Source organism: Perognathus longimembris, chromosome 18 (genome assembly GCF_023159225.1).
Source record: "Perognathus longimembris pacificus isolate PPM17 chromosome 18, ASM2315922v1, whole genome shotgun sequence".
Lineage (NCBI taxonomy): Eukaryota > Metazoa > Chordata > Mammalia > Rodentia > Heteromyidae > Perognathus > Perognathus longimembris.
In genome coordinates this window covers 22,752,665-22,767,149 of record NC_063178.1, presented here as the reverse complement: position 1 = coordinate 22,767,149, position 14,485 = coordinate 22,752,665, and the positions used below count along the sequence as shown (strand labels likewise).

Below are 14,485 nucleotides of genomic sequence, written 5' to 3'. Positions count from 1 at the left end.
TGGGTTCTATGGCTTGCAGAAACTAAGGGTGCCCAATTCAGGTTTGGGGAGTAGGGAAGGGAAGGTTATCAGCACATTCTTATCAGGGAATGGTTTCCTTTTTGCAGGCTGTCCTCGTTTTGATTTTAGAAAGAGATTGCAGAGGATTCTATGGAAAACAGCTTCAGAAGCATACAAGAGCAATACTCTGTAGGCTGAACAAAGGCACACTTGTATATGTTGGACAAAGGCATGGAAAAGGGAACATATCAAAAACAGAGGGAGACAGGAAGGATGGTGAAAGCCAAGGAAAGGGAGTGGGTTAAGTGTAAGAGTATACTATAGTCTCAAGGTTGTTTTTGTGCTGGTACTGGAACTCAGAGCCTGAGGGCTATATCCCTTAACTTTCTTTTTATTTTTGCTAAAAGCTGTGGCTCTACCACTTTGAGAGTCACACCTCCATTTACTACTTTCTGCTGATGAGTTGGGAGATGAGAATGTTGTGGGCTGTTCTGGCCTGGCCAGCCTAAGATCCTCAGATCTCACTCTCCAGAGTAGCTAGGATTACAAGTGAGCTGAGCCACGGGTGCCCTACTTTGAAGGTTATTTAAAAAAAAAAAAATCACTTTAAGCATCTTAGAGTAGGATATCTTAAAACGTTAGCCTCCATTAGTCAGTAAGGTTCTAAGCCACAGTTTACAACTTTCAAAGCCTGGTGAACAGCTCAGTGGCATCTTTTTTCTTTTTAACATCCTTTAAAGAACAATTGGAAGTTTCGATTGTGAAAAGGAAGTCAGGCACTGTGGCCTTTTTAAGTAAGTGACAAAGCACAGAGAAGAGCCATGTCCAAGGGGTGCCTCTTAAATCCTGCGCTTCCCCACCCCCGGGGCCCCCCTTTCTGATCTGTATTAATTTTTCATCCGGGCCTCAAAATCAACCCCATCAACAATGATTTCTGATGGCTGTCCTGAGTGGATGTGTTGTTTTTTTCCTTGTAAGCACAGTTGAGAGCGAGAGGAATTAGGTTCTAAGTCACCGTTGTCACCTGATGGTTGAAATGCGGGGGGTGAAGCGGCAGCTCGCGGCAGGCAGAGGTCACAGCTCTTCGCTCGCTCCACGCGGGGCCCGGTGGGTGCCACGACCGCCCGGCCACACCTTCCACACCTGTGACTTCCGGGCTGGGGGAGGGGCGGGCCGGGCCGGGCGTGTCAGCGCGGGCCCACCCCCCCCACCCCCGGGGGGGCTCAGGAGGGCGGCCCCGGCCGCGGGGAGGAGCCGGCCGGCCCCGAGGGTGCACAGCAGGTCGGGCCCCGGGGCCCAACCCCAGCCCGCGGCTCGCCGCCGCTCCCAGCCTCCCGGGGGGGGGGGGAGGCGTGGGGCCGACGAGCCCGGGCCCCGAGGGCCCCTTCCCGGGCTCCGTCGCGGGCAGCCCCGTCCTCCGTCGGTTCCCCTGCCGGCGTTTTCCCCACACTTCCCACTCGGTGTTTACGAGGTGCGGGCGCCCACGCAGCCTCCGAGTCCCCCCCCAGCGACTCCCGCCGTCCTCCCGCGGCCGCTCCCCGGCCCCGCCCCCTCGGCGAGCCCCACGCGGCCGCCCCGCCCCCGCGCCCACCCCGGCCGTCACGTGAGCCTCCCTCCCCGCCGCCGGCCACGTGACCCCGGCCCCGCCCCGCCCCCCGCCGGCGCCCGCCCCGCCCCCGCGCCGGCGCGCTCCGACGTGCCCGGGAACTTACCCTCCCTCGGAGACCAGCCTGCGGGGACGCCGGGCTGCGCTGCGCTGCGCTGCGCTGCGGCGGCCGCCGGGTGGGCGCTCTCCGCGGCCGCGAGCAGGGAGCGCGGCCCGCCTCCAGGCCCCGGGGCCTGCCTCCGGTAAGGCGGCTGAGGGCCGGGCCCCTCGCGGACCCGGGGCGGCCGGCCGGGCGCCGCACAAAGGCGCTCGAGGGCTCGGGCTGCGCCCCGCGCCGGGCAGCGGAGCTGGGGGTGGGGGCGGGGGCGTGTGCGGGGGGCGGCGGCGCCGGCGGCGGGCGCGCGCGAGGGGCGTCCGGGGCGCCCCGGGGGGGTGGTGGGAGGAGGGTCCGCGCCGGGGCCGGCGGGCGCGGGGAGGGGGCGGCGCTGCCCTCCCGCCGGCCGCCGGGGGCCACCCCGCGCTCTCAAGGGCCCCGAACTTGTGGCTTCTTGGCCCCCTGGGTTTCCTGACTTCCTGTGTGAGGGCAGCGGCCGCCCCGCCCCCGGGAGGGAGGGTGGCAGGGTGTGCGTGTGCGTGAGTGTGTGTGGGGTAGGTGAAAGGCCGAGCAGGTGCCGTCCTCTCTGGAGGGCCTCCCTCCTGGGCCCCCGCGGGAGACCCCCCCCCCCTCGGGGGGCCTGGCCGGGAGGGCTCTTGCCCTGGAGCGGGGCACTTTCCTCTCCGCAGTCTTCCGACGGGCCCCGCCCCTAATGCATGGAGGTTTGCTGCCCCTCCAGCCCAGCCTGGCGGAATCTCCTCCCGAGACCTTGAATTTAACCCGCCTTCCCCCCCGCCCCCCAGCACCGTCCCCTCTTCCCATCCGCAGATCTGCCTTCCCGGGGTGACTGTCCCTTGGACGTGTCGCGTCGTGTCGGTGCACCGCACGCAGACCCTCGGGCGGAGCAGACATGGCCACAGGGTGGTTATTAGAGAGAAAGGCACGCCCTTCGCTCTTCCAGGCCGGTGCTGTGGTGTTCCCTTCGCCTGGAGCAGCAAGTTAAAATGCTTTTCCCAGAGGTTCCAGCTGGAAATGTCGGAAAGAATACCTTGGTCCAGAAAGTTGTGTCATTCATTCCAAAGGCGGTGGTGGTGTGGTCTGTAAGGTAGTGTTTTGTTGTTGTTGTTGTTTTTTAAGCAGCACCCTAGGCTTGGTTGTGTATTGCTTTATGGTTCGTGATGACATGCGGAAGTAGATTTTCTTGACCACTGAGGCACGCGTTCTTCAGGAGAGGTCAACCCGGAGGCGGGAGCCTTGAGTTCTAGTTCAGATTCTGCCTCCAGCTTCCAGAGGTGAGACCTTGGAAGACTAGATGTTGCAACGAAAGAAAAAAAAATCATTCAGAAGTATGTAGCTCTTAGCATCGCCTGGTCCACACTTGAAAGTTGAGAAACGATGCCCTAGAGATATTTGTTCATATTCCCTACTTTTCTTCCCTGCTCTTTATGAGTAAGACAGTCTGGCTGCTGTTATTTTTTTTTTTCTCTTTCACACTCCCTTGGAAACGTTTCTGAGCTGGCCTTTGAGAGCCCTAAGGGCAGGTAGTGAGCCCAGCTACCTGAAGAATTAGTCAAACTGGAAACATAGTTACCGATGTTCTGCAGGGGTTTCTTTGTTGGGAAAATGCCGATAAGAAATTAAGTGAGTGGTAACAGGTTGTTTATGTGTGTCTTGACTCTTAGGAAAGCTCATTGACTCCTTTGTACAACGACTTAAGTGATAATAAAAAAAGTCAGAATTAAAGTAACTAGAGACAAACCACAGTAATATTTTTCAAAAACAGGTAAAAACAAGTGGGATAGTGGGATGTTGCTCCTTGATTCTCAATATGCCACCACTTTAATGAGTTATGATATATAATCATTAGTACTTTGTTGTTGTTGTTGGTTGTCAGGCTTGTACTCTGGAGCCTGGGTGCTGCCTTTTTAAAATTTTATTTTATTGACAAGGTGATGTGCAGAGGGGGTACAGTTACGCAATAAGGTAGTGAGTACATTTCTTGTCATATTTGTTACACCCTCATTTTTCTTTCCCTTCCCTAGTTCAGGTAGGCATATATACAATATCTAGTGTACCAAAATCATATACAGCAACCACGTAGGGTAAGCCAAAGGAAATAGAATCTTCCTGTGTCCTTCTCTTGGAGTTCTTTCTGCTTATCCTCTTCTTATATAATCATGTGTACATAGCTGCTGAACTATTGTAATCCACTGATAGGTCTATTCTAGACCTTTTTATGTTTGTTTAGTAGTTGTTTGGTTTTACATAATGTAAAGTCGCTGACCCAAACATGTGGAAATACCATTTGAAAAGAAGTTTGTTATTTTGCAGACCTGGTCTCTACTGTCTCTCCCCCTCCCCCCCCCCCAACAGTCATATATCAAGGTAGGTGCTGCCTTTTTGGTCATGGCTAGTACTCCACCAGTTTGAACCATAGTGCCACTTCTGGTTTTCTGGTGGTTAATTGGAGATAAGAATCTCAGTGGACTTCCCTGCCCAGGCTAGCTTCGAACCTTGATCCTCAGATCTCAGCCTCTTCAGTAGGTAAGCTTACGGGCATGAGCCACCAGTGCCCTTCTTTCTTTTTTACTATAAACATTTGAAAGCCACAAATAAACACACACACACATACATATATATATGAAAGCAGTATATTGTTTGTACCTAATCATTTGACTTTTCTTTCATTAATTAGAAAATATCTGCACAGTGACTTTTCAGTAAACTGACAAAAAAACAAGCTTTACCAATTTAAGTAAAAAATTTTAGATTTGCAGATGGGATTATTGAGAGAAAAGATAAATAATCTAGTTTATTGCTTTTCATACTCAATAGCATTTTTTTTTTCTTTTTGCTAGTCCTTGAACTCAGAGCCTGGGCACTGTCCCTGAGCTGCTTTTTGCTCAAGGCTAGAAGTCTTACCACTTAAGCCACAGTGCTTCTTCTGGCTTCTGGCTTTTTCTGTTTATGTGGTACTGAGGAATTGAACCCAGAGCTTCATGCATGCTGGGCAAGCACTCTACCACTAAGTTACATTCCCAGTCCTCAATAGCATTTATGTTTTTTTTGAGCCAGGCCTGGGACTTGACCTCAGGGCCTGGGCAATGTCCCTGAGCTTCTTTTGCTCAAGGTTAGCACCCTACCACTTGAACCACAGCACCACTTCCAGCTTTTTCTGTTTATGTGGTACTGAGGAATCGAACCCAGGGCTTCATGCATGCTAGGCAAGCACTCTACCACTAAGCCACAGTCCCAGCCCTCAATAGTTTTTCTGTTGATTAATCCAATAAGAATGATTATCAAGGATGAATGTGCCATACACAGACCATGAAATGAACTAGAAAAGTATACATGTGTTGAAGACCTTATCACTCTAACAAGGGTAATAAATTTAAATTGACTAAAATAACACAGTGAGCCAATAGTCATGACCTGTGAAGTTAAGTGGTACTGATGTTGCACTTTTCAGAAAACACATGCCTTGTAATTTTACAATAAATAGTGGGAAAGAAAAATTAAAACTTTTATTCTATATTTTAACAATTTTATATGTGAGGATATTCTCCTGCTCCTGGTGCTGGAGATTAATCTCCAGTCTTGCAGTTCTGGGCAAGCGCTTTACCATCAAGGCACACCCTTTGCCCAGTCATTTTAGTTATCATAAATAAGTGCAATTTTGTAGCATGAATCACATAGGAAAAGATATAATGGTAACACATAGCATCCTCGTATCTTATATCATTCTTAATGGAGGACCTGTCTGCCAGCATCCTTGTGCCTTTTCAGTTAACCTGTCTACTGATGTCAGAACCTTTATAAGTAGATGGCTTTGCTGTGACCCAGTCATTTTTCCTCTTATTTTCATTGACAACTAGTAGGCTCTAGTTTGATTTTGCAGTTGATTTGCTTTATATTTAAAGTGAACTGCCAAATGTTGTTTCTAAGCTTGTCTCTGTTGAAAATCTAGAGCTTCTCAAGCTTTAAGGTGCATGAAATCACCTGCACTTCTAACAAGTTTCCCAGATCTTTGGGTGCTGTTCTTCTGCCTAGAGCACAGCCCACTGCTGTCTCAGAAATGTAAGGCCAGATACCTTGTAATTCTAAGGCTTCCAGTACTCATTTAAAGCAAACAAGTGAGAAAAATCAACTGAAATAAATTTGTTTAACTCAGTATGTTCAAATTATTTTAACATGCAATCAACATGAAGATTATGTTCTTCTTTTGGACTTTTTTTTTTTTTTGGCCAGTCCTAGGCTGTGAACTCAGGGCCTGAGCACTGTCCCTGGCTTCTTTTTTGCCCAAGGCTAGCACTCTGCCACTTGAGCCACAGCACCACTTCTGGCCATTTTCTGTATATGTGGTGCTGAGGAATCGAACCCAGGGCCTCATATATACGAGGCAAGCACTCTTGCCACTAGGCCATATTCCTAGCCCCTTCTTTTGGACTTTTGAACGTATTTTTACACATATTTTACACTTCCTGCACATTTCAGTTTATGCCACCCACATTTCAACTTTTCAGTAGCTACATTAACTAATGGCTATTGTATTGAACAAGAGAACTGAGTCTAAAATTGAGACTAGAAGCATTTGGCCCATGGCTAGTGGCAACCTATTCGTTGCCATTGTGCAACATATCTGAGCCTAAAATCTAGACCATAGCTGTTGTCAATGTATTTTTCAGTTATCCCAACAGTAATAATCCTTGGGCTCCACCTCATATTTAACTTGTCATTAGAATATCTGGGGAACCTAGTACTAGAGGTTTCAAAGCTGTCAAGGGCATGTCTATCAGATGTACACTGAATAAATCCTAGAACAGAAAAAGATGGAAAAAACTGCTGAAATTGGAACAAATTATGGACATCGTTAAGTATCACTGCTGTTTGATTGCATATGACAAATATGCCACACTACTATAAGATTAATAATGGGAAGCTAAGTTCTAGGTATATGGAAACTCTCTGGACTATCTTTGTAGTAATTAAACTTATTAAACTTTGTAGTAATTAAACTTATTAAACTCTTCTGAACTAGTCTTTCTTTTTTTTTGTTTAAAGATTTTGTTTAAATGGTGCCATTGCTCACTAAGAACATGTGAATCAGGGATCTACATCATGAATGGCTTATCTACTGCAGCTCAGATGGGTAGGCTAGAATTAGGTCTGATAGGATAATAAATAGTATTTTGCCATCAGACCTAAAACTTACAGAATGCTTACTATATGAAGAATTTTATGCATATTTACTATTTAATCATTCTAATGTGTGGTATGTACCACTATTAAGCTCCATTTTGCTGATGGAAAAATATGAGGCTCATTGTTCAAATGACATGTGTTTAGGCTACCCAGATACAGAGACAAGATATTTGAGGTGGGTTTAATTTCATAAACGATTACTTATCAGTATTTTCTACTCAAAAGTTTTTGCTTCCTAGAGTATACAGTGATGAAAATTGTTACTCTGAGCCCAGCTTTACAGTTTTAAAAGTTCTTTTTCTGTTCTCACAAGGATCTTTTGAGGTTTATATTGTTTCATTTGTTTGACTGATAAGGTGCCCAGGGTCTGAGAACTGATAAATGCAGAGCCTCTGACCGACCCTGAATTCTGGGCCTTTTCTGTTCTCCAGCACAAATTAGAGTATGTTATGAGCTAAGTGATACCTTTGAAACTTGGCTGAAAATGGTTTGTAGAAAAATTTCCATTTTATTTAGATATGTTATCCATACACTAAAATATATGGACACTCAATAATAGAAATGAGCAACAGATACGTAAAACAAGAAGGATGAACCTCAGAAGTATTACTCTTAGTGAAACAAGTCAGAGAAGGCCACGTTATTTTTCTACTAACACAACTTTTACTTCCTTGAATAAGCAATGATCATTGTAATACTATCATGCTTTAAGTACTTTGTTCACATTTTCTTTTTTTTTTCTCACAAGACTCCTGAAGTTTGTACTTGATGTTATGCAGAGGAATATACCATAGTTTAGGCATTCACGAGTTGATATGCCTGAGTTATTTACAATTGGTGACTATTATGAATGTTCATATAAGGTCTTTCATTTCTACATCTCTTGGATAAATACCCAGAAAGGAGATTGGTATGTTGTAGTAAGTGTCTAACTTTGTTAGAATCTGCCAGATTGTTTTCCAGAATGGCAATACTATTTTTACATTCCTACCTGTAATGAATGTGAGTTGGCTTTGTTGGTATTCTTTTTTTTTTAATTTAATTATTAATTGAACACAAATTTTTTTGACAAGGTGTTATGCAAAAAGGGTACAGTTACATAGTAGGACAGTGTGTACATTTCTTGTGATAGCTTACGCCCTGTTTTTCTTTCCCTTCTCTAGGTCAGGTTGTTCGTATTCTTAACATGAAAAAAATACTCACTTTTTTTTTGTATTTCTTAAAATCATTTTGATAAATTGGTGGTGATACTTGTGGTTTTAATTTGCATTATTAAGAGTTTTGTTTAACAGTATATTGAGGTATTTTGCTGCAAAATAACCTCTACATATGAGTACAGTTTGATGAGCGTGGACATATATGTATGTTCTTGTGAACATACTGTGGTTTGAATATGGGATTTGAGTGTGTCCACAGGGTTCCTGCATTGGAGTTTGGTCCTCGCTGTGGTGGTGTTGGAAGGTGATATGGAGTCTTCTAAGAGGTGGCACCTAGTAGGAAGTTACTAGGTCCTTAGAGGGGCTGCCTTTGGAAGGAATTGATTAAATTCTCATAGGGCCTGAGAGGTTTTTGCAAGAAAGTTGAGCATGCCTGATGTCTCCCATGATGCTTTAGCTTCCAGTTTTGCCATGTGATTGCTTCTTCGCATTCTTTTTTTTTTTTTTTTTTGCCAGTCCTGGGCCTTGGACTCAGGGCCTGAGCACTGTCCCAGGCTTCTTTTTGCTCAAGGCTAGCACTCTGCCACTTGAGTCACAGCGCCACTTCTGGCCATTTTCTGTATATGTGGTGCTGGGGAATCGAACCAAGGGCTTCAAGTATGCGAGGCAAGTGCTCTTGCCACTAGGCCATATCCCCAGCCCCAAGCTTCTTTGCATTCTTGCCCCTGCCTTTGTGAAGCAATTTGCTATAAAGCCCTCCCCTGAGTTTAGCAGATGGTTTATAATTATGAGCTAAATAAGCCTCTTTATGAAGTATTCAGCGTCAGATGTTTCGTTATCTAATGGAAAACTAATACAGAAAATGTCGATTATCAAGATAAAGATCATATCCATCACTCTCCCCAAATTTCCTTGAGTTCCTTTGTCGTTTGTTTCTCTTGATCTTTGGCAGCTAGTTATCTGCTTGCTGTCCCTATAATTTAGTGTGCAGTTTTTATAATTTTATACAGATGGGCCCTTATGTACTTTCTTAAGTTTTATCTCAGCAGAATTATTTTGCGATTTTCCTTCCTCCTTTTGTGTTTTAGTAGGTCATTTCTTTTCATTGCTAGGTCCTATCTGGGTATGTAGCAATTATTTTATCTATTTGTCTGTTTATTGACATTTGAGTTGCTCCTAGTTGTTACAAATAAGCCTGCTGTCCTTGTGTGAAAGGATAATTTTGTTGCATAAGCACCTAAGAATAGAATCCTTGGGTCACATAATAGAGGCGCATTTTAACTTTCAGACACTTGCATACATTATTCTCCAGTGGGTTGTACTTTCACATCCCCATCCTCTGTAATCCCCAGAAACTGTAGTATGATTACTCTCAGGTATTCCAGTTGATGTAGGGGTATTTCTTCTTTTTATTTTTTAATTTTTATTTTTCTGACCAAAATTGGTCCTCCCCCCCCCCCCCTTCAAGGCTGTAACACTTACCAAATCTCCACTTGTGGTCCTTCAATAAGTTCATTTTCTTTCTTTCTTTTTTTTTTGCCAGTCCTGGGCCTTGAACTCAGGGCCTGAGCATTGTCCCTGGCTTGTTTTTGCTCAAGGCTAGCACTCTGCCACCTGAGCCACAGCGCCCCTTCTGGCTTTTGCTATATATGTGATGCTGGGGAATTGAACCTAGGGCTTCATGTATATGAGGCGAGCACTTTACCACAAAGCCATATTCCCAGCCCCAAGTTCATTTTCTATTAGTAGAAATTCTTTGGAAAAGTCTCTGTTTAAATCTTTTGCTTTTTATTAGGCTACTTGTCATCTTGTTAACTTGTAACAAGTTCTTTATATATTCTATTCTAGATAAGAGTTAAAAAAAAATCAGTTTTTACAAGCATATGCTCCAAGTCTTCAGTAACACTGTTTAGTTTCTTAATGGTGTCTTTTCAGTGGCCAGCCAACCAGAGGCCTCGGCTTCCAGCACAGTGGAACCAGTTGTTTCCTGGTAGAAGCATTTGATGTTGGGGATTATGACCTCTGAAGGTGGTAGAATATAAACACAATTGATGTATTCAGCCTAGAAAGAAGAACCTTTTATTTTCTGTACCTGTGAATTCTGGCTAAGACACACTGCTTTAAGTCCATGAAGTGGTTGTAACAACCTTATGCTATGGACATCTGGCTTCAAATAAAGTCTTGGTGATTAGATAAAGGATTAATTTAGACATTTATTTCATTTATTCACTTATTTTTCCCTTCTGTTTTTAAATTATTTTTCTTTGTCAGTTGTGGGCCTGGGTACTGTCCCTGAGTTCTTTTGCTCAAGGCTAGTGCTCTAATACTGAGCCACAGGGCCATTTCCTTTTTAAATTTTTTCTTGTTATTATAAAGGTGATGTACAGAGAGGTTGCAGTTACATAAGTCAAGAGTACATTTCTTTTTGGACAAGGTCCCCTTCCAGCCCTCTCTCCCAGTTTAAACATGTTATTTTCAAAGTGACAAAGTATATTTGGCTAGTTTGAGAGCAGCTGACATCTTCTTCACTTCTGCCTTTCTATGGTCACGGTTGCTGCCTCAGTGCTAAACACCTTGCCACACATTGAGGGAGACCAGGAGGAATTCTGTGAAGAAAACCTTTCAATTTTGATGGAATCCGTTTTTTGCCCACATGCTTTTTGTGTTTGCAAGAAACTTTGGTCAAAGCTGTGTGAAGGTGCATTCCTGTAATCTCAGTATTTGGGAGTGGAAGTCAGAGGACTCAAGTTTCAAGCTAAACTGGGTCTGTAGTGAGACTTTGTAACAAACAAACATAAATAAATAGGAAGGGAAGGGGGAAGAAAAGACATCTCTGCTAGTCTAATAGCCACTGATATTTTCCATGTGCCTCTAGAAGTTATACTTAGGTCTTATATATTTAAGTGTACGATCAGTTTTGAATGATTTGTTGTATATGATATGTGGTAATGAATGAAGTCTTTTCTCCCTCCCAGATATGTCTGGCAAAGTTGTTCACAGTTTGAAAAGTTTATCCTTGCCCAATTGAACTGCTTTGTCACCTTTGTTGAAAATTAATTGAACACACATCATGGACCTATTCCTGTACTCCAAGTTGTGTTTTGTTTTTGTATATATTTGTGTCTGTTCTACATGACCTTGATTACGGTAGCCTTATACTACTTCTTGCCACCAGGTGACTTAGCAGCTGTCTTTTTGTGGGGGTAGCCTTAGGACCTGCTTTGGCTGTTTTGCACAGGCTGGCCTTGAATTTGTAACCCTCCTGCTTCTGCCTCTGGCTCTGGCTCACAGGCTAGGATTACATAACTGTTTGTTTGTTTGTTTGTTTGTTTGTTTGTTTTTTAAGTTATCCTAGGTTCTTTTCTAGATTTTAGAGTTACCTTGTCAGTTTCTTCCTTGTGTTTTTGAATGAAGTCTAAGTCTTCTGGGGCTGAGGGTATAGCTTCAGTGGTAGAGCATTTGCCTAGCATTCACAAGGTCCCTACTTGGATCTCCATTCAGCAAAAAACAAACAAACAAAAACGAAACAAACAAACAAGAACAAAACAAACCGTTTTAGGTTTAGGACAAAACACCGCCTCAAAACCTTTTGGAATGTTGGTTTGGATTGCAGTGAACTTATAAATGGGTGGTGTGAGAATTGACATCTTACCAATAGTGAGTTTGTTTCAAATTCATAATTGTAAGAAAACTACATTTATTCTTTTTAAAATTTGCTTACATTAGTTATCCATGGAGTGATTTCATGGCAACATTTCCACATATTTTTGTAGTATGTTCCAACCATTCTCACCCCTTCTTTCACTCTCTCTTTCCTCCTTTCCTCTATTTTTTTTATTTTTGGCCAGTCCTGGGATTGAACTCAGCCTGGGCACTGTCCCTGAGCTTCTTTTGCTCAAGGCTAGCACTCTACCACTTGAGCCACAGCGCCACTTCTGGCTTTTTCTATATATGTGGTGCTGACGAACCAAACCCAGGGCTTCATGTATGCGAGGCGAGTACTCTACCACTAGGCCATATTCCCAGCCCAATTTTAAGTTATTATACAGGGTGATATACAGAGGGATTACAGGTACATAAGCCAGGTAAAAAGTATATTTCTTTTTGGATATTGTCACGCCTTCCCTTGCTCTCTTCTAGTTTTTCCCTTCCCTCCCCACCCACAAGTTCTATACTATAGTTCATTCATAGTGTCTAGGGAGTACCATTGCTGCATTGTTTGCTCCTTGTCCCTCCATTTCTGTGCTTCCCCTACACTCCCAAAGGCATTCCTATGTTGCCTAAACTGGCCTCAAATAAAAGGTGTCCTACTTAAATCTCCTAAGTACTAGACAGTTTTGTCCACACCCAGATGTTTCCATTTTAAGTTGTTTTTTGTGTTTACCTTTAAGTAGTTGTACAAAGGAGATCTAATTAAGTCTTTTAAAATGACTTTCAGTAGAGTTTTGCATTTTTCAGTATATCAGCCTTACCTTTTGTCTTTCTATTCCATTGTATTTAATATGGTTGTGTCTGAAATTTTTAAATTTTAATTTTTGTTTTCTTGTATCTACTATATAGCAATAAACTTGATTTTTAAAAATGTATATCATGTATATAATATGACCTTTCTAAATAATAGTTTTGCTAGCCCTTAGGATTTTTTACATACATGATTATGTTATCTGCAAATAAAAACATTTTACTTATTTTCTATTCTTTATCTGCCTTCTCCTTTTCTTTTCTTTTTTTGCTGTTTTATAGAAGTAATTGGAGAGAGGGCTAACCTTTTTTCTTCTTTTTGTTCTTTGGGGGAAGAACACCGTTTTTAAAAAATCTTTTACCATAGATATTGTTAGTTTTAATTTTGCATGTGTATGCTTATGTATTTTGTAGATTTCCTTTAGCTGAAGTAATGATTTGGATTTGATTTGGGTTTTTTGAGACAGAATCTTGTTAGGACGTCCACCATAATAACCTCAGAATTACTATTGTAACCCATGCTGGTTTTGAACTTATGATCCTTTTTCCTCAGCTCCCCAAATTCTGGGACTACAGATGTCTACTATATCTGGCTAGAGTTTGATATTTTAAAGGACTACTTTTTTGTTTTAATTTAATTTAGTTTTGTTGTAAAGATGATATACAGAGGGGTTACAGTTACATGAGTAAGGTAATGAGTACATTTCTTGTCAAGCATTGTTACCCACTCCTATTGTTATTGTTTGAGGTTCAGAACAAAATTGAGAGCAAAATACAGAGCCATTCTTCTTGTTCTCACATATGGATAGCTTTCTTCATGATCAGTATCCCCTTCCCTAGTGGTACATTTTTTTTTTTTTTTTTTTTTTTGCCAGTCCTGGGCCTTGGACTCAGGGCCTGAGCACTGTCCCTGGCTTCTCTTTGCCCAAGGCTAGCACTCTACCACTTGAGCCACAGCGCCACTCTTGGCCATTTTCTGTATACGTGGTGCTGGGGAATCGAACCCAGGGCTTCATGTATATGAGGCAAGCACTCTTGCCACTAAGCCATATTCCCAGCCCTAGTGGTACATTTTTAAAAATTGGTGAAGCTGTGTTATCACCCAAAGTCTATTAATTTACATTAGAGTTCATGTTAGGTATTATATATTTCGTGAGCTTGAGCAAATGTGGAGCATCACATATTCATCTTTATAATATCATACAGTGTAATTTTACTGTTTTCAATATTCTCTATGATCCATCTATTTATACTTCTCTCACAATAGTCTCTGTGATCCATCTATTTTATACTTCCCTCACTTGCAACCATTCGTATCCTTGCCAGCACTCTGTGTGTGTGTGTGTGTGTGTGTATGTGTGTGTGTGTGTGAGAGAGAAATAACTTAATTATAGTTGGTATGTAGTTATAATCTTGTTTGGCTTTACCTTATGTGAATTTTTTTATTAAAATTAACATTTGGATAAAATTATGAATTATATAGTATTTTCTCTTTTTTTCTAGTAGAGGACAGAAAGTATGATAGGATTGATAATAGTTCATCATTTGTGTGCTTACTTAAATGCTACGTCTCAGTTCCTTCCCTCCCTTCCTCCTCCCCTCCTTCCCTCCCTCCCTTCCTCCCTTCCTCCCTTCTTCTTTACCTGTCCTGGCTGGGGCTTGAACTCGGCCTGGGCACTGTCCCTGAGCTCCTTTTTGCTCAAGGCTAGTACTCTACCACTTGAGCCACGCAGCACCACTTCCAGCTTTTTCTGGTGGTTAATTGAAGATAAGTGTCTCAGGGCCTTTTCTGCCCAGGCTGGCTTTGAACCACAACCCCCAGATCCCAGTCTCTGGAGTAGCTAGGATTAAAGGCATGAGCCATCAGCATCTGGAGCACTTCTCAGTTTTCTAAGAAAAGTTTATATGCTTGCTTGTAACATTTCCTTTTAAAAGAAGATCTGTAGGAATTATATGGTTACTGAC

General features: G+C 43.2%; 1 protein-coding gene across 4 annotated transcripts in view; it reads left to right on the top strand.

Moving 5' to 3' along the window:
* The first annotated feature begins 1,778 nt into the window (after positions 1-1,778).
* Positions 1,779-14,485, top strand: part of Arhgap12 (Rho GTPase activating protein 12) — a 101,233-nt gene continuing 88,526 nt past the window's right edge. For all 4 annotated transcript variants that reach the window (XM_048367906.1, XM_048367905.1, XM_048367904.1 and 1 more), the window contains exon 1: positions 1,779-1,848. The gene's annotated coding sequence lies outside the window, so the exon portion shown is untranslated. The remainder of the gene's footprint in view (positions 1,849-14,485) is intronic.